This window comes from Hibiscus syriacus, unplaced genomic scaffold, assembly GCF_006381635.1.
Source record: "Hibiscus syriacus cultivar Baekdansim isolate YM2019G1 unplaced genomic scaffold, ASM638163v2 tig00013680_pilon, whole genome shotgun sequence".
Classification (NCBI taxonomy): Eukaryota; Viridiplantae; Streptophyta; class Magnoliopsida; order Malvales; family Malvaceae; genus Hibiscus; species Hibiscus syriacus.
In genome coordinates, this window is record NW_024062306.1 from 768,390 (window position 1) to 788,734 (window position 20,345).

The following is a 20,345-nucleotide window of genomic DNA, read 5'->3' on the forward strand; positions in this document are numbered from 1 at the left end:
AGGAGGGTTGCTGATGCAGAAAAATTGTGCAACCAAGTTCACTGTATGTGGTTGCGACATCTTGGCGACTTTCATCTGGCTGGATCACTCAGTTGGGGCTCGGCAGTTTTGGTTTTCCTGTACAGAGAGATGTGTCGAGCCACTGACTACAGGAAAAATTCTATCAGCGGATGTCTCCTATTGTTACTGTTTTGGGCATGGTATCGATTGCCCTTTTTATGTCCCGTTGTCAAGAACCCATTCGTATTTCCCCTACAATTGAGGTAATTATAAAACTGATTTCATATATTAATCATTTTATACAGTGTATACTAATTTTTTTCCTTGAATAGGTGGTCTACTGATTGGAAAAATCATCAGGAGCTACCTGATGATTTAGAAAAAATTAGTGTGCTAATCGATCAGAATGTTGGCACATATGTATGCATTTTAATGTTTAAAAATCGATTTTAGATTATGGTTATATAATTAGATTATTATTTTGATAAAAATTATATATATTTGTTTTAGTTTTAATGAGTGTCATATTCTAATGATGATGTGAGGATGGTGATCCCACCTGAGTTGAGGGGCCCATCATATGTTTGGATGGCTATGGTCCCTTTGAATCATCGAGTGGCACTCCACTTATCGCATGCTCCGGCAATTTGGTTGTTTTCAACCAATTCCGAAAGCACCTCGCAATATGGACGAGTTGCATAGCACAGATAGACGCAGCAAGACCGATACATATTGGCTGATGAGACATCATGAGTGGGTCGTGTTGTGGGAGGATCGACATCGGCGCCTTCCCCGTAGAGAGCCCATTTTTACTGACCTCTTGATGGTTACTGACGGTTATTATGAGTGGTTCAACAGTAACGGGAAACCGTTTCTATTTTCCGAGGATGCACGAGGGCGGACCTTTCAGCGACGTCGACAGAGACGTTCACCAACACAGCACAATCGTCCCCCGACTCGTGGACGGAGAGCAGGTGCTTCCGGTTCATCCTCAGCTACACCAGCAGGACCTTCATAGCATCCACAGTCTACAGTGACTTACATACCACAGTCATATGTGATTTCGCCACCGCCATTCCCTTACTCGATGCCGCCGCCGCCATCGTCACCGTCACCTGGTTTTATGACCCTGCCGCCGTCACCGTCACAGAGTTTTATGACCCTTTCTGGAGGATATTATGGGTCTATGTTTGCAGATCCAACTTGGGGTTCATATACCCACATTTTGTGAGTTCAGCCTCATCACCCATGGCCGCAACACAGACACCTCCTGTACAATTTTCATACTCAGCGATGTCTGGGTTTTATGAGTTTTCCCAATTTTCGCAGGCCGGTGGGATAGTCAGTCATACACCTCTAGGGTCCTTATTCTATGGAGGTACTTCATCGTCATTAGCTCCTCATCAACCTAATGTAGCTACTCACGACGACGACGATGATGGTGATGATGATGACAGCGAGGAGTCACAACCAATGATACGAAGAAATCCTCCTCGAGACCGACAGCCACCGCCCTGCATAACACATTTGCGTCGTAGGCATCGATAGATTTTGTTTTTTTTATTATATTTGTATTTAGTTGTTTATTGGATTTTTTTATTGTAATTTTTTATTTTTTATTATTTAATACTTACTTTATTTCATTAATTTGGTTGGATTTATTTTAATTTATTATGTTAAATTTGTTAAACTTTTTGTTAATATATTTTGGTTAATTTTGTTTATTACCATTTAATATCAGTTATTGTAATTTGTTTATCATTTACCATTTAATACTTATTGTAAGTTTGTTGTATTTAAAATTATATTCAAATACCAAATTGTTATTAGTTTGATAAATTTTAATAATTGTGTTCGATATCTTTCTTCAGTTTGTCAATTATTATCTCTTTTATTATAATCACATATAACACCAACGTCCAATCTCATATTCTTGTATCATTTTTTTAATCTTCATCAGCAGTTATCGAATGACATTAACTTGAAGTAAATGCAAATTAAAGTACAAGAATTCTTATTTGATAAACAACTACATCAGTTCCTCATCAATTGTTACTTGATGACAGCAGAAGTGGACATGTTTTTCTAGTGTGTCCTAAGTTTCTACAATGCCCACATCTTTTGTCTTGTCTAGATCTTTCTCGAATATTCATATCACAATGAATTCGATTGGATTTTGGACGACCACGCTCCCTCAATAAAGTTGGATTTGGTACAATCGGAAGCCAATCCTTAACCTCATTAGGGTCTTTGTCATTACATATGGGGGAACTCAAATTTGTATACCTTGAAAACTTCAGATAGTAGGTATACGAGATCCACAAAACAATTATAGTCTTGACGTGTATGCGAGCAAAATGCTATCACATGAGAGCATGGATATTTCAGAGCTTGAAAAAACCCGCAGTCGCACGTTCTGTCCCGTAGATTTACTCTTAACGACAAAGCTTCAATCCCTTGAAGAGGTCGCAACAACTCTGTGGCACGAAACATTTCATGTCTTCTAGAGAATCTTGTTACAGATATTCCATTTTATGCAGCAATTTTTTTTTCTAGATCTGCAACTAATCTAGGGTGATAGACATGACCGTCTTGTATCCATGTTTGAGCTTGTCCCCCGAGCTTCGTAAAAAGCGCCCCCAAACAAAAAAATATGTAGTTTTTACCAAAGCTGCTATAGGTAAGTGACGTGCACCGTTTAAGGTTGAATTGATTGCCTCAGCCAAGTTGGTCGTCATGTGTCCATATTAATATCCACCATCATATGCATTCGTTCACATTTCTTTATCGATGAGGCTGATGTAATTGTATCCTTCCTCGTTTTTCGCCCGCAAATCTTGAAGCATTGATTCAAACGTTTGAGGAAGTAGTTCGTAACCTGATCAAAAAATGTATAACTTACTAACTTGCTTTGTTTGCAAAATTAAAATGATCGAAAGAAAACAAACTACATCAGTTTCACTTACCCATGCACACAATTAATTGACGCTCATCATTCTTCTTGTACCTTCAATGGTAGTTCCCAACAATGTGTCGGGAGACAGTACCTATGTTGGACAAAGGGTGGTTGCCACATTGGACCCAAAGACTCCATTGCTGCTTTGATCCCAGTTTCGCGATCTGAATAGATTTTTTCCCTCGTGATAACATGTGCACGTAAGTTTCGGATGAAAAAGGCCCAAGAATATGTATCTTCTCCTTCAACAAGAGCAAAAACAACTGGAAGAATGTTACGATTGCCATCTTGGACAATTGCCAATAATAAAACTTGCTTGTATTTTCCATACAAGAAAGTCCCATCGATCTGGACCACAGGCTTGCAATATTTGACATCATTAACGCACTGTGGGTAAGTCCAAAATACCCGGTAGAATTGGCATTGATCGCGAAGAACTCAATCATTATGGTATGCATATGAGGTTTTGAAGTCCACAATTATCCCAGGATTCAACCTCCGCACCAGCCTAAACCATCCTGGAAGTTCGTTGTAAGATGCAACTCATTCGCCATGAAGTTTGACAATGGCATTTTGTTTTGCCAACCAAGTTTTTTTTAGGAGAAAGTGTACTCATACTGTGATTGTATAGCTAAAATCAACACAGCAACAGCTATATGAGAGCTTGCTTTTACCATGGGCATGATGGCTTGGCATATCACTTCAGAGTCCAAGTTGGGATGATCTTGGTTGACCCCTCCAGCACAACATGTGTGAGGATCGTTGTATACTGTTAGTTCTCATCTCTTGTTTTTCCTCTTCCTCTTCGATACACGAACCATCTAATTGCATCCGTTTTCACGTCGGGCACAGTAGCATACATATTTTTCTATCGTGGACTGGTTGACTCTCGATTGAACAGAATTACGAATATTGTAATTTTTTATAGCCATCATCGCTTCTTCTTTGCTTGAAAACTCCATGCCTAAAAATAACTCACCATTATTTATTGATGAGTAATATCCATAGTTACCGAGATTAGGCATATCCGCAAATTTTGGCCCGTACATTGCACCATAATCAGCTTTATATATGTGTGCTGGAGGGTCAGCTTGTGCCATATTTGAGGGAACTTCATCTACATCATCATCGGAGTTGAGTGATTCTGGGTGAATGAATAGTCCAGTCTCAGCACCATCCACACCAGGCTCACGGAGCAGTTCTTCTGGTGGAGATGATGGTTCCTCCATGCTCTCCACATTTAGGTCGAAGAACCTACTACTTGCATGACTTCCCCTTGAACTAGAAGGCATATCGACATTGAGATCGAAAAAGCTCGCAGTTAAATGCCACCCCCTGGAGCTTGAAGTCATCGTGTCAAATGGAAACTGCACATATTGTTGTGTCGATGGCATCTCCATATTAAGGTCAAAGAAATTTACAGATGAATGCCTTCCCCTTGAACTGGACGTGATGTTGCCATATGGATTGTTCGTGGACCCACCTCGGTACATAGTGTAAGGAGTTGCGGATGAATGTCTCCCCATTGAAGTTGATGTGACGTAACCATGATGCATATTTCCCATTATGTCATTAAAATCATTACATATTACTGTAGTCGGACTGTCAACTTGATCAACTTGTTCAACCAGCCCATAGTGGGAGTTTAATGACTAACCCCGAACATCACACACTTGAACAAACTTTGCATACATCTCAATATCGGTATCTGAATAATTACTTTGAGAATCAGCCATCATTTCAACATCATCATTGTTCGATAGTTCGAACGTTGTATAAGTTAATGGCAACAATGATGTTGGAAATGTACTGCAACGACGACATTCTTCTACTACTTCCAACATGAACCTTCCTCGAAATCTTCGTTATCAGCTCCTCAAGAGTTATGTTTCTCTTGAATGATATTTTAACACGCTCATTTGATACGAAAACAACGTCGGTTTCATCTTCTCGAATTTCTCCATCATAATAAACAATATCTTAAAGTCGCGCCATTCTTAGAGTTTAAAAGTGCGACAATATTATATCTGCAAAAAAACTAAAACAAACATGCTTAAATAAATAATATATAAACTAAAATATAAAAAAATAAATTTTTTACACATAAATGTAAATAATTAAATAATATAATTTTATATTATTACATGTACCGCAAAAATATTTCGACGTATGCTTCCGTTTTCCCCTTGAACTGACACAGAAATTAATTGAAAATAATTAGTATAATATTTTTTCAAATAATCATAATAAACAATAAGTATAATAAAAAAATATTATAACAAAATTACCTTATAACGAAAGATCGAACGAACTTCTGAATCAGATATAAGAGGATTGTCGGGTGTTATTTACTGGTTGAAAAGATTGTTGTATTAATTTCTCGGTTGAGAGGGAATTGTGAGAGAGTTTACGGGGAGAGAGCTATTTATAGCCAAGAGAGAATGCTTTAAAGCCGAGAAGTTCGGGTAAATTATGAAGGCATGGTCCCTGTACCACGCCTTGCATTATGCATGTCTGATAATTGAGCATGTGATAATTGAAAAGCGCGGCCCCTGCCGCACGCTATAGCCCCACGTGGCGTAAGGCACACCCCAGGGGTTGCGCTTTAGACATGTGTATCCATGTCAGCATAAGGCACGCTGCAGGGGGAGCCTTACCCCACGTGGTACCAGATCATCGTAAAGCGCGCTACAGGGGGCACACCTTACTGCAAAGGGTGTTAGATCGAGAAAAATAGTCTGAATGGTGCCTGACAGGGAAATATATAGGGTATAGGTGATATATCGGGAAAAATACCGATGGAGTCCATTTTCACACATGACAAGATTATTGTTATCCTCAAATTACTTATTAACAAACATGGAGAACCAGATCGTTGATGAGTGTTAATAATCGTTAATATTTTCTCGTAATTCTTCGATCTTATGTATTTATTGCTGCTAAATTGGTCGTGTTATGTTTATTTTCGTGCAGGTCCTTACTTTCCAAAATTAGTGACAAAACGGGTGAATTCTGCATTTTTTTATTATTTGGTCACGGCTGGAGACATGGGCACGACTCTGGGCATGACGCGGTCTGATGTGGCAGTTTCTAGAAGGTCCAGTCAGCAACGGTTTCTAGAAGACTTCCTCCGCACGCCTTCTAGAAGATGGACGAGCAGAGTTGCATTAGGCCACTAGTTTAAGTTTGAATTTAAATTAAAAAATAATTATCTTTAGGATTATTTTATTTATTTTCTTTGTTTATCCTTTAGGCTTTGAGAGGATATAAATACCCACTTGAGGTAAGCCTAAACTCATCATTCAGATTACAATCTTCTTTTCTGTCTAGTTTTTATAAAAGTTTTCTCTTTTTACTTTTTATTTTCTTTTATTTTTTCAAGCTTTGTTTTCAATATGCTAAGTATGACTTTTGTCATGCTTAGCTAAACTTTTTATAAGCCGAGAGTTGTCGCGATGACTCAATTCCAATGGGAGTATTGAAAAAGACCCTTAATATCTTCGGAATACCTCTCTTAATCTCTGCGCTTATTTTTCAAAATCAAAACAGTTTTCAAAATCAAGGATTGGCTTTGATCAAGAGGTTGTTGCGATTAAATGTGTTGGAGGAAGATTCGGGTTATAGAAAGCAATTCGACTTCCTGGGAACACACTTAGCGAGATGGCTTCGCCAAGAGAGAATTTAGATCGAAATTGACATTTATTGAAGCAACAATCCGAGTCGGTCGCCACGAACTTAAACGGTAATTGATCTACGACAATTGATGTTGATAGAATCAATTCCCGAAGCCGGAATCAAAGGTTCTCTTGGGTATTCAGTATACATAATAGAGTCACGGGGATAGCCCTTGTAGACAAAGTAACCGACGTGAATCCCGAAGAGAAAATCTTATTCGATGATCTAAAGGAAATTGAGTCAAAGCGAAGATTGAGGCTATTTTTACCGTATTTATTCACAAACTTTATTCTCTTATTTTTTTATTTAAATTGCTTTAATATATTTTTACCATATTAATTTCATTTTACCAAACCCCCCCATTTTACTATTTTTCGAATAATTAAAACCATTCAAACATTAATTTGTGATTTTCTAAGTCCCTGTGGATTCGAACCTTCTCTTTACTACAAATTTCCTTATTTATTAACCGAGAAGAAGGAATTTATTTTGACATCGAAAACGACAGTTGTCAAATTGGCGCCGTTGCCGGGGACTTCGCCAAAGTTAATAATTTTTGTTTTCTTTTGATTTATGATCAGGACTAATCCGGGCACATTAATGGAGTATGATCCGGAGATCGAAGCCAGAACTAGGAGATTCCATGCACAAACACTTCGGGAAAGAAGGAGACAACAATCAAATCTAGAAGAAGAATCAAATTCAGATGAATCCGTTAATACAATTCGATGGTCGAACCTACTATCCGGGAGTTAACCGCGACACCCACTGAACAAGAGCCTTTGTTCTTTGATTTTCCCTAAGACGAAACTCCGTACCAGTTGAAAATCGGCCTTATTCATCTCCTCCCTACATTCCACGGATTGCCAAACGAGAATCCACACAAATATCTCAAGGAATTTCACATGGTCTGCTCTAGCGTGAGACCACAATGAGTAACCGATGACCAAATCAAACTTAGAGCTTTTCCTTTTTCCTTAGCCGAATCGGCTAAGGAGTGGTTATTTTATCTTCCCTCTAATTCTATTACTACATGGGCTCAAATGACTCGTTGTTTTCTTGACAGGTTTTCCCTGCGGCGAAAGTAAGTGAACTACGAAGGAGAATACTTGGAATCAAGCAGCTTGATGGAGAGTCACTTTATGACTACTGGGAGCGATTTAAGAAGTTATGTTCTACTTGCCCACAATACGGTTTAACTGAACAAACACTCGTTCAATACTTTTATGAATGATTATCTCCCCTGGAAATTAAGATGATCGATGCTGCCAGCGGCAGAACCTTGGTGAATATGACTCCTACTAAAGCAAGGAACTTAATATCGATGATGGCTACAAATTCCCAACAGTTTCGCGCAAATAATGAACCTTCTCGAAGGGTTCATGTGATAAGTTCATATTCCTTAGAAAATAAAATAGATAAGTTAACTGAAGTCGTACACTCTCTTGTTGTAGGAAAAACAGGACGAAACTGATTATGTGGAATATGTGCATTACCTGATCATCCGACAGACGGTTGTCCACTGATTCAAGACGACGCATCAGCTCAAGTCAATGCAGTCGGGAATTTTCTGGGACCTCCCCAAGGAGCTTATAATCCTTACGACAATACATACAACCCAAGATGGAGGGATCATTCAAACTTCAGTTATGCTCAGAACTCAAGACCGAATCAAGGTTATCAAGCGAAACCACCTCCACCACCACAACAGCCACAGAAGACATCATTATAATCAATTATCGAGAGTTTAGCACTTTCCCAGGAAAAATTTCAGATTTGTACTGAAGGCTACTTCCAAGAGATAGACAAGCAGATGAGCCAACTGACTCAAACTGTGAGGAGATTAGAGTCACAAAGGAGGCTATCATCACAAAATGAGCCGAATCATATAGAGAATGTTAGCGCTATCACCCTCCGAAGCGATACAATTATTGAACAACCAGACCCAAAAGAAGTAAGCACAAGATCCCGGAAGAAAGAAGAAAATTCAAACTCCCAGGAGGAGGAAGAAGCAGTTAACGCAGAATCCCGAGAAAAGAATGAAGATGAATCGAAAATTAATTCTACACCATCTCCCTATGATATTCTGCCTTCGTTTCCTGAAAGATTCATTAAAAGAGACGAACAATTAGAGGAGAGAGAGAATTTTGGATGTATTACGAAAAGTGGAAATAAATATTCCGCTTCTTGATATAATCTGGAGAGTACCGAGGTATGCCAGATACCTTAAAGATCTCTGCACTAATAAAAGGCGACTGGTCGGAAACGAGAAGGTAAATTTGGGAGAGCATGTCTCAGCTATTTTCCAACGAAAGTTACCACCGAAACTGAAAGACCAATGTATGTTCGCAATACCCTGTAAAATTGGTAAAGTTAGGATTAACCGAGCCATGTGCGATCTAGGTGCCTCTATCAATGCAATGCCTCTCTCTGTCTATAATTTAATTTCCACCGAGCCTTTGAAGGAGACGAGAGTTACACTTCAACTTGCCGACAAATCAATTATTTATCCTGAAGGACTAATAGAAAATGTTCTAGTAGAGGTAGAAGACTTAATTTTCCCTGCTGATTTTTATGTGATTGATATGGAAAATGATCGTAGCCACATTGGTTTTGAAATCCTCCTCGTTCGTCCCTTTCTGAGCACGGCAAATACAAAAATTGACGTTCGAAGCGGTATTCTTACTATGGAGTTCGACGGTGAGATCGTAAAATTTTATGTTTATAAAGCAATGAGATATCCGGATAACGTGCATAGTATTAATTTTGTTGGCATTACTGAGCTTGTTGATGATGAATCTAATTTTGTTGATGATTTATATAGGAAATCAGATGATAAAAAAGACGACATAAGGGAGTTGAAAAATATTTCAGTTGTTGATTCAGATTTGATATTAACTCCTTTAAAAACTAAAGATTTACCTTTCCTTTTGCAGGCACAAAAAATTAAGTCGAAACCATTGAGGAATCGTTTGAAGAAATCATTTTTTGGTAAAAAAATTTGTTTTGACGACCATACTTTTCGACAGGATTTTTAATTTGAGAAATATTCGAAGAAATCTTTATGAGAATTTTCGAATTTCTCATAAGAAATTTCTTAGTTGGAAAAAGTGAATGTAGTGGAAGTGTCTGTCACGGAACCTGTAGTCTGAACCAGGTCGTCGAGCTAACGACGTTAAATAAAGCGCTTAATGAGAGGAATCGAATATTTTTATTCAAACTAAAACGACGAAGAATTACGAAATTATGAATCGAACAGTACCAATTTCGTGAAGTGAACAATCGAGTAAAGCAGAAAAAAAGGCAGAGGCCTAGCTGTGTGCACTGTTTCATTAACGGAGCACGTTAGCAAACCCAAGGGAGGCTCGGCGCAAGTTAGCAAAGCCCAAAATTATTTCCCCCTTTTTTTTATTCTTCTACAGCCCAACTTCAACCTTTCCCTTTTTTACTATACCGTAGACCCCACTTAATCTCTTTCAATCACCTTTTCAATTTTAAATCCATCTTTATCTAAACAAAAAAACAAATCCTCATTCACTCCCAACTCTACAACCCACGGCAGAAACCAAACTTAAACCCCCCCTTCATCTTCTCCAACTCGCCCTATCCCCCAAAACGCATACCACTCCATCGCCCCTCATCATTCTCACCATCGGTGGCTTCAACGAAAAAATCTACTCGCTTCAACATGTTCACACCACTCGTTCCTCCCTAATCCACTATGGTGTGCACGCAAAACTGACCCTACAACACCAATGCTCGCTCCACGATGGCACGTACAAGGAATCAATCAGACGACGTTGCCACTCCTCTGCCCCGGACCGAGCACTGTTCGTCGTTCCTCTTCGCTGCTTCCCATCACTATCCTTCTAGTCCACGCCAACGATGGTCAATACTTCCTCTCGTCCACAACAGTCGACTTTCCTATCATGTTCGATAAATTCGACAGCATCCGAAAATACTCCTGAGGTAAATTTTGATTCTATTTTCGTTAATCCATTACTAATGTACTATCATGTTTATGGTTTTACAGGAGATTTAGATGATGGTTTTCCACCGACGAAACCACTTGATAATGTTTCCAGTTCACGGCATCAAACCGGGCAGTCCACTTCACCGTCCTACGCCTTTCACTGCGGCAAAAGCCGTAGCCGTGGTTGACATTAAATCCGAAGAGTACTCTATTCCTTCTCTTGCACTTTAATTTTACATTTTTAGGCAAAACGCTTTAAGTGAGGGGGAGTAGAGTGTAGATTGAATTTCTCTTTGCTTATCTTTATGCTTTGATTCTAGTATGTGTTGGTTGGATTGTCGGAAATTTCATTGAATTTATTTGTCTTGTTGGATATTTTTGGAATGCTATGCTTGTTTGGGAACACATGATTGTTTAGGTTAGGATGTTCTTGATAAGGAATAGAATGGATTGTGATAAGTTGGTGTTTTTGTGATATTCCATGACTTTGTTGGTTGCGATGTGATTAGCTCAATGCATGAAACAATTTGGTGAGATTTGAGCCTTTACAAGCATATCATTTTCGCTCTCATTTTGTTGGACTGAGTGTGTCAAATTTGGCATTGCTATTCTAGAACCTGCATGTTAAATATTGTCGAGATTACACATGAACATGATGCTTAAAAGTGATTTTGGCACCTTAGGACTAACCTTTCCGTTTTCCCCCACTAAATTGCCTACCCATGCATTTCCCCCCTAGTTAACCACTTTTGAGCCTATTCCCGCTTCTTTGTTTTCACCACGTTTATAAACCCAAACCTTTTATTTCATCCCTCTTTTCTACCTATTTCAGGGCAAGTGAATAGTTAATCCATTGTATGCACCATCAGAAAAAAAGGAAAAAAAATAGTTCGAAAAGAGAAAAAAAGAAAAAAATGATGTTCGCAAAAAAAAACATGGAAAACAAAACAACAAAAGTGTGAAAAAAATTAAATGCATTTCGAAAAGAATTTTGTTGTTCGATAGTTTGTCTTTTTATCTTGTTGTGTTTAATATTTTGATGGAGTTGAACTTATTATTTGTTAGTTCCTTGCCTTGAATTCTAGCCATGTTAATTAGCCTTTACCCACCTTTACCTAAGCCCCATTACAACCATTAAAAGACCCTTTGATTTATGCATCTTGTTCTTATTAGTAGTGGAGATTTGATTTACTTGCAGGCTTATGGTAATATCGTGTCAATTCTGACATTGAGCGTTTCTTTACTCCAAACACATTGAGTGATTTGAGTGAATCCCGGTAAAGTATTGAGTTATAAGCATTGAGATTAATGAATGAATGGATATTATAGTTGCACTTGACTTGTTCTAATTGGTGATGTTCAATTGATTGATTTCTTGAATTGAATAGTTATTGTGGTCCCTACCTTGCTTCCTCGAATGTGAAACTTGACAAAGAACGGTAAATGAATTTTTTTGACTGATTTGATTAATCATACTTGAGGACAAGCATGAGATAAGTGAGGGGGAATTTGATGAGTGTTCAGAATCGTTAATATTTGCTCGTTAATTCTTCGATCTTATGGATTTATTGTTGCTAAATTGGTCGTGTTATGTTTATTTTCGTGTAGGTCCTTACTTTACAGAATTAGTGACAAAACGGGCGTATTCTGCATTTTTTTATTATTTGGTCACGGCTGGAGACATGGGCAAGACTCTGGGCACGACGCGATCTGATGTGGCAATTTTTAGAAGGTCCAGTCAGTGACGGTTTCTAGAAGACTCCCTCCGCACGCCTTCTGGAAGATGGACGAGCAGAGTTGCATTAGGAGATTAGTTTAAGTTTGAATTTAAATTAAAAAACAATTATCTTTAGGATTATTTTATTTATTTTCTTTGTTTACCCTTTAGGCTTTGAGAGGCTATAAATATCTACTTGGGGTAATCCTAAACTCATCATTCATATTACAATCTTCTTTTCTCTCTAGTTTATATAACAGTTTTCTCTTTTTACTTTTTATTTTCTTTTATTTTTCAAGCTTTGTTTTCAATATGCTAAGTATGACTTTTGTCATGATTAGCTAAACTTTTCATAAGCCGAGAGTTGTCGCGATGACTCAATTCCAACGGGAGAATTGAAACAGGCCCTTGATATCTTCGGAATATCTCTCTCAATCTCTGCGCTTATTTTTCAAAATCAAAACAGTTTTCAAAATCAATGATTGACTTTGATCAAGAGGTTGTTGCGATTAAATGTGTGGGAGGAAGATTCGGCTTATAGAAAGCAATTCGACTTCCTGGGAACACACTTGGTGAGATAGCTTCGCCAAGAGGGAATTGAGATCGAAATTGATGTTTATTGAAGCAACAATCCGAGTCGGTCACCACGAACTTAAACAGTAATTGATCTACGACAATTGATGTTGATAGAATCAATTCTCGAAGCCGGAATCAAAGGTTGCCTTGGGTATTCGGTATACATAATAGAGTCACAGAGATAGCTCTTGTAGACAAAGTAACCAACGTGAATCCCGAAGAAAAAATCTTATTCGATGATCTAAAGGAAATTGAATCAAAGCGAAGCTTGAGGCTATTTTTACCGTATTTATTCACAAACTTTATTCTCTTATTTTTTTATTTAAATTGCTTTTATTTATTTTTACCATTTTAATTTCATTTTACCAAACCTCCATTTTACTATTTTTCGCATGGTTAAAACCATTCAAACATTAATTTGTGATTTTCTAAGTCCCTGTGGATTCGACCCTTACTTCTTTTACTACGAATTTCCTTATTTATTAACCGAGAAGAAGGAATTTATTTTGACATCGAAAACGACAATTGTCAATCGTTTAGCTTGGATTCATGAAATTCTTGAAGCTATTAAGTAAAATCAGGACATAAATTAGCAAAAGGGTTTCTTTTATCAACATACAAGTAGTAGCTCCACGTCGACATAGAAGAATTTGGAGCTCTAATCTTCCTTAGAAAATTAAAATCTTTTGATGGAGATTACACAAAGGCCTTGTCCCACAGAAGAGGTGTAGTTTAGTAAGTGCCTTGCACCAAAATTTGCTTTCCCCGATGCTTGAATGGGATTGAGATTATTATGCATGCGTGTCGCGATTGTCCACCGGCACACACTGTCTGATTAGCAACGAGCTTTGATTGGTCAGCTGGTGTTATCCCCGTCGAATGTAGCTCTTGGATTATTGAATGCATGTTAATCTCAAACCAACATCAACTAAAATTGTTAATTGCCACAGCTTGGGATATATGGTTTAGCAGAAATTTAGAGGTTCATAAAGTGAAAAAGAAACAAGTCCTAGAGCAGAAGTCATTTCTTACCTATCAAGTGGCTCAAGTTCTTGCTCCTCGTCGCATATTTCCCATGTTTAGTAGATGGAGTCCTTCAAGTAGGTTTAGAAAAGCAGACTACTCAAGAGTTTTGAAATCTCCTATCACAAGCTTTATAATCTTTGAGGCAATTTACTCGAGTTTTGAATGATTGTATATGCATTTTGATTCCAATTTGAGTTTGGTTATTTTATGATCAATTGATGTAATATTTCTGACTCGATTTTCGACTAGATCGAAGTAAAGGTGTTACATGTATTAGTATCAGAATTTGAGTTTAGTTAATTCTAGGACTAATGTGAATTTCGTTGTGTTCCGAGTCTACATATGTCACCTACGAGTTTATATTGTTGTTCGATATATTTACTTGCGACTAATAAGATCTCATTTCTTTGTTTAACTTTGTAAAGTTGTCAGATAATTAAAGTTAATATATCGACCTCAAATTACTTAGTGATTACTCAATAGTAAGAAAAAACATTTTCTGGACCCTCTCAATACTCCAATTCAACCTAATACTTATTCGGCTTCTGCTACTAAATTACATCTAGTACAAGTATCTTATCTTCATAACATGTCTGATTTGTTTGAAATATTTATGAAATCAATAAATCAACCTCATACTCCACCTTTGAGTTCTCGAGCTCCTATTGATAAGCTCTCCGAGTATCGAGCTTATACGCTCATCAGTATGGATGATGAACATCAAGAAACAACCAAATACTGGTTGAATAATACTATGATGATTCTGAATAATCAACTCCAATGCTCTGACAAACACAAGTTAGAGTGCATTGTGGCCTTGATTTCCGACTAGATTCAGAATTGGTGGGAAAATCACTACCTGACAGTTCTCGAAGAGAGACTGTCGTGGGACTTCTTTGTGAAAGAAGTTCCTATAGTGTGGAGAGACAATACAAGTGCAGTGACAATGAGTGCGGAATCTCATTTTCTATGCTCAATCGAAATATATTGACCTTGATACTCATTTTGTGCGTGAAAGAGTAGTTGACAATAGTTCACAGATCAATTATGTGCCGGTTGCACATCAGACAATAGATGGGTTGACAAAGCCGTTATCAATTGCTTATTTCAATTTGTTTCGACAAAAGTTAAGTGTTTTGTGAGAGGAAGTACAACACGAAGTAGAGGGAAGGAGAAATAGGTAGAATGTTAGCAAATAGAATGGTTGGTGAGCTCATTGGAGTTGTTAATCTATTAGTTAGTTAATTGGTCAGTTGAGATTGTTGAGCTAACTAAGAGTTAACTCTAAGTAGACTATAAAAAGATATGTTATGGTGACTGAAGAGTGTGTGGGTTATAATATTCTGTTGTTCCAAATAATCAAGAAAGTTTATTTTTCTTGTACTGTCGCTGCTTAATTCTTGTAAAAGCTTTACACACTTATGTTACACAGTTGAGTTGTAACTAGTTTTTCTTCAAGTGAGCATAAGCTCTGTTGGGAAAAAAATTCCTGTAAAATAAGGTATTACTATGTAACATCCCAAAATAAGGGCTAATGACTAAAATGGAAGTTTTGAAAATTTGAGGTTTGATTTCAAAAGATTGAAAAGTTCAGTGATTTAATTGGAAATATTTTTTGAATGATTGTTTAGTAAATATGTAATGAATTAAGGGTAAATTGGTCTTTGCAAAGGAAGATTTTTTTATTCCTTTATAAAGGAGATAACCACATGTAAATGGGAAAAGAAAAGTCTGGAGAGTTGGGTTAAGTTTCTTCTTCTTCCCGTGAACTCAATTAAAAGGTGAGTTTTGGTAAAATGATTATTTTTTGAGTTTTAAGCTTAGTTTTGTTTCTTAGAGGATTAAGAAAGCTTAGGGAATGCTTAAGGTGACTTAAAACTCAAAGATGAATAAGTAATGCAAGATTGAAGATAAAGAGTTTTTAAGGGAATTATTGAGAAATAATTTATAATTAAGTTTTGAAGTGAAATTTGACTTGTCACCAGCTAAATTAAGAAATATGAAGTGTTATAATTGAAATTAGAGCATGTTGGAAAATTTATAGAATTCTTGATTTCAAGATATAGGATGAAATTTTGAAGTTAAGGATGTGTTATATGAATATTAATTGATTAAAGTATGTGTAGTTAAGCTTAAAGGGTTAAAAGCATGTTATGGTATAAGAATTAAGTTTGGTCAGATTTTCGGGTTAAAGAAATGTATTATGGGCTAGGGGTATTGGTGATGTTTATTCAGTACCGATACTTCAAAGAGAAAAGAAGTAGTAATCGGGGTAGGGGTATCGATACTGGTTGTATGAGTATCGATGCCCTCAGGCAAAATTCTTATAATTGTTCATAGAGTATCGATATCAATGAGGAGGTATTGGTACCATAGTATAGTAATATCGATACCATGTTAGGGGTATCGATATCAGGCAACATCGAATGTAAAAATAGTATCGGTACCGAAGAGGGACATCGATACCATAGAAGAATAGTATTGGTACTATATGGGGAGTACCGATACTATAGAGTATAAAATGATAACTGTTTCTTTCAGCCTATGTATTATTGATTGGTTATAATGATTCGAACTTCGATATTTATAGAAGTCGTATAATTGTGTAGATGTTAATCGAAAGCAAGTATCTGATAAGTCAAGGAGATGAGATCGAGCAAGGAAGAGATAAGTGCAAGACTTGGACTAGTGAGGCTAATGTGAGTGCATAATAGTTAGTATATGATGATCAATGGAAATAAGACTTACGACAAGTCTATTTCATATATATTAGGATGCATGAAATAATGTATATAAGCATGTTATGGATATGAGTATATGTGTGATGGGTTATTGTACATGTTATATGATTTGTGTAAATGCATGTGATATGATTATAAAGTATGTGAATATATGCATATGAGATAAGCCATGTGATATAATGAAAGTGAAAATGTGACAATGAGATATGAAACTATATGAAAAGATTATATGAGCTATGTGAAATTAAATGATAAGAATGATATTACAAGAATTTATATGAGCATATGTTTATGAGAAGATATAAGAACAAGTTATAAGCCATGTGATATGTGAATTATATGAAAATGCTCTAGTGTAAGTGATCTACGTGTATATGTGAATATGTGAAATGATAAAAGATAATGCCCATGTTATATGTCATGAGAGCTAGAGGTATAGTTGGCATGCCAAGAGTCGAGGGTTACCTATGTCCTTCGGGACATATGGACATGATTACCTATGTCCTTCAGAACATATGGACAGGATTACCTATGTATGGACAGGTCATTCAAGACAAATTCTACGTGCCCCTAGTGGGAATTTATACGAGCTGTGGTGACATCATATGTGTACAACCTCTATGTACTCGCAAATCTTTAGTTCTCACATGTGTACATGGGCCAATAAAGAGATAACAACAAATACAATGTATGTGATGTATATGCTTTGTGATATGAATTGTATTGCATGATTTATATGATGCTGTGTGTATTGTTTAGATAAATGAGTCATATTATAGTTAAAATTGTTAGATACAAGAGGATATGACTAAAAGATATAAATAATAATAATATTGATAGATAAATGAGATTATAATGGAAATGATGAGTGATGTGTATACATATATATAATTTTGATTATATGAAAGATTATATATATGTTTATGATTCTATGTGATATCAAGGTATGTTATGTTCATGCATTGTTAAGTATTTAGAGTTTAATTATATGTTTTTATGCATCACTAAGTCATCAACTTAGCGTGTGAGTGTTTCACACGTAGGTTCTGGAATGCGAGAAGAGAAACGAAGAGGAGCGAGTCAGGTCAGCATCTCCCTTACGAAATTCAGATCAGAAAAGAAATTATTTATATGTATTTTGTTATTTTGAATATAGTTGGCATGTACTAATAGAATTAAGTTGAATATGTTCTGTTATGTTTTGTAAACCAATTGTTTTTAAAATAATTTGAAATTCTTCGTTCTTTAGTAAAAGTAAAGGTTTTGAAAAGTCAATGTGATACCTCAGACTCGTATCCGGGTCGGGTACGAGTTGGGGGTGTTACATACTAATGATAGGATAAATAAAATAAGAAATCACTTAAAAGAATTATCAAATTATATCGTGATGAATCATTGTCTTAGAGGTAAATTCGCTTTGATTAGTGTAATCACTGCACTGGACAATGTCCCGAAATTAACATAATCTCTCAAAAAATCGTACATTAAAATTTAGAAATGGATGATGTTGGTATTGCTCTACTTTTAAGACTAAAAAAGAAAGTGGAAAGCTTTGAAAGAAATCATATAGAGAAATGTTTTTGAGATCTTCGAATGATTCTAAAATACTAAAATGGTCTATGTAGGGGTAAGCATTCGATCAAGTCGAGTAAAAAATTTTGAGTTATTTAAGTTAACGAGTCCTATTTTATAACTCAAAGTTGACTTGAAATTTTTTTATTGTTGAGTTGAATCGAATTTTTGAATTTCTTTTTAAATTTAGTTGTAAATATTTATAATATTATTTGATTCCAATTTAAATAGTTTTTTTATAACCATATACAATACATATATATTTCTTATTTTTTTTCATATGTGATATACATATATCATACAGAGTCGAGCGACTCGAATCAAACTTTAAAATTAATACACTAATTACTAAAATTTTTGAGTTATTCAAGTTATATTTTACAACTCGATTTGAACTTAAATTATTTTTCTAATCGAGTTGGAAAAATCAATTTTTCGAGTCAAGTCGAGTTTTGCTCACCCAAAACTTGATCTCAAAAAAATTAGGGTAAATTACAAATTTCATCATTGAACTTTACTCTCTCTCCTATTTTGCTCACTGAATTTTAAAAGTTTTCAATTTTATTACTAAACTTAATACACTGAGTTTTTTTGGTCACTCTATCGTTAATTAGTTAACGGTGTTAAAACGACATCGTTTTTAAAAAACAAAATTTTCACCAAAACAACGGCGTTTTGCATCTATATAACAACCCATTTATTACGCCGTTCGTGAGAAAACGACTGAGTGACAAAAAAACTCAATATATTAAGTTCAGTGAGGAAATTAAAAATATTTAAAAGTATAGTGAGTGAAATATGAGAGATAGTAAAGTTTAGTTACCAAACATATAATTTTCTCAAAAAATTAATAGGAAAATTGTCATATAATGCTTAATATTAATTTTTATTTTTTAAAAAATAGTAAATTTATCTCTAAAAAATAAATAAAATAAAATTCACATTAAAATAAACAGGTACGAACATATCAATATAATTATATATTAAATAAAATAAAACTCACATTAAAATTTACCATTAATTTAATAAATAGTTTAAAAATAACATTTTCAATTACTTTAGTTAATATATATATTTTTAATTTTAATATTTTTAATATTTATTTTTCTGTATATTTTATATTTTAAATATTTTTCTAAAAATTAAATAAGCACTTGAACTTTAAAAAAACCCCAATTTAACCCTCGAACTCAATAAAAAGAAACTAATTTAGCACATCCACCATGTCATCAGCCACCGTGGACCGTCATATCAGCACAATAAACCACGATGTCAGTACCGTGACGGTCAATGATGAAAATTGTTGGTCAAATGACCATATTGAGTTTTGTCTATGTTTGATGGTCGTATTGAGTATAAAAATAATTTGAGAGACATTAATTTTTTAGAAAAATACATCGATTGTAACAGCATTAAAAAAGTTAGTTAAGTGACACATGTCACATTCAAATAATTTTAAAAATTTTATTTTTAAAAAACTTAAAAATACTATTATATTTTAGAAATCCCTAATTTCTCTAAAATTACAAAAACACTTCAAATCCCTAAACTCAACCTTAAAATCCTTAAACCTAACCTTACCATCTTCCTTTTTGGCCACAACCACGATCGCCGTCACCACCCTAGATATTTCCCTGGTCGGTCGTCGTTGTCGTTCTTGACATCTCCTCTCATCATTGCCCTTGTTTTCGTGTGTGTCGTCGGGCTATCTGGGTATCACAATTTTTCAAAATTTGGTTCGTTGACTGTTCATCGGGTTTGTCTTGTCGTTGGATGGAGGTTCAATCGACGGTAACGGACGATTGACGTGAGTATAAGAATTGGAATTAGATTTTTTTTAAGATTTTAAAAAATTTTGGGTTTTTAAATATAATTTTAAGTTTTTTTTTAATAAAATTTTTAAAATTATATATAAATATGACATATGTTATCTATTAAAAAATTTTAACGATTATTACAGTAAAAAAAATTAAAAATAATAACATTTTTATCGATAGATATTTAAATTAATCGAAAAAATTTATACATCTAAAAGAGAAAAGAGGTACGGTCTGAGTACAATTTTTATGACAAGTCTTTTTCCCGTAGCCAACTGGTCTTAATCTTAAA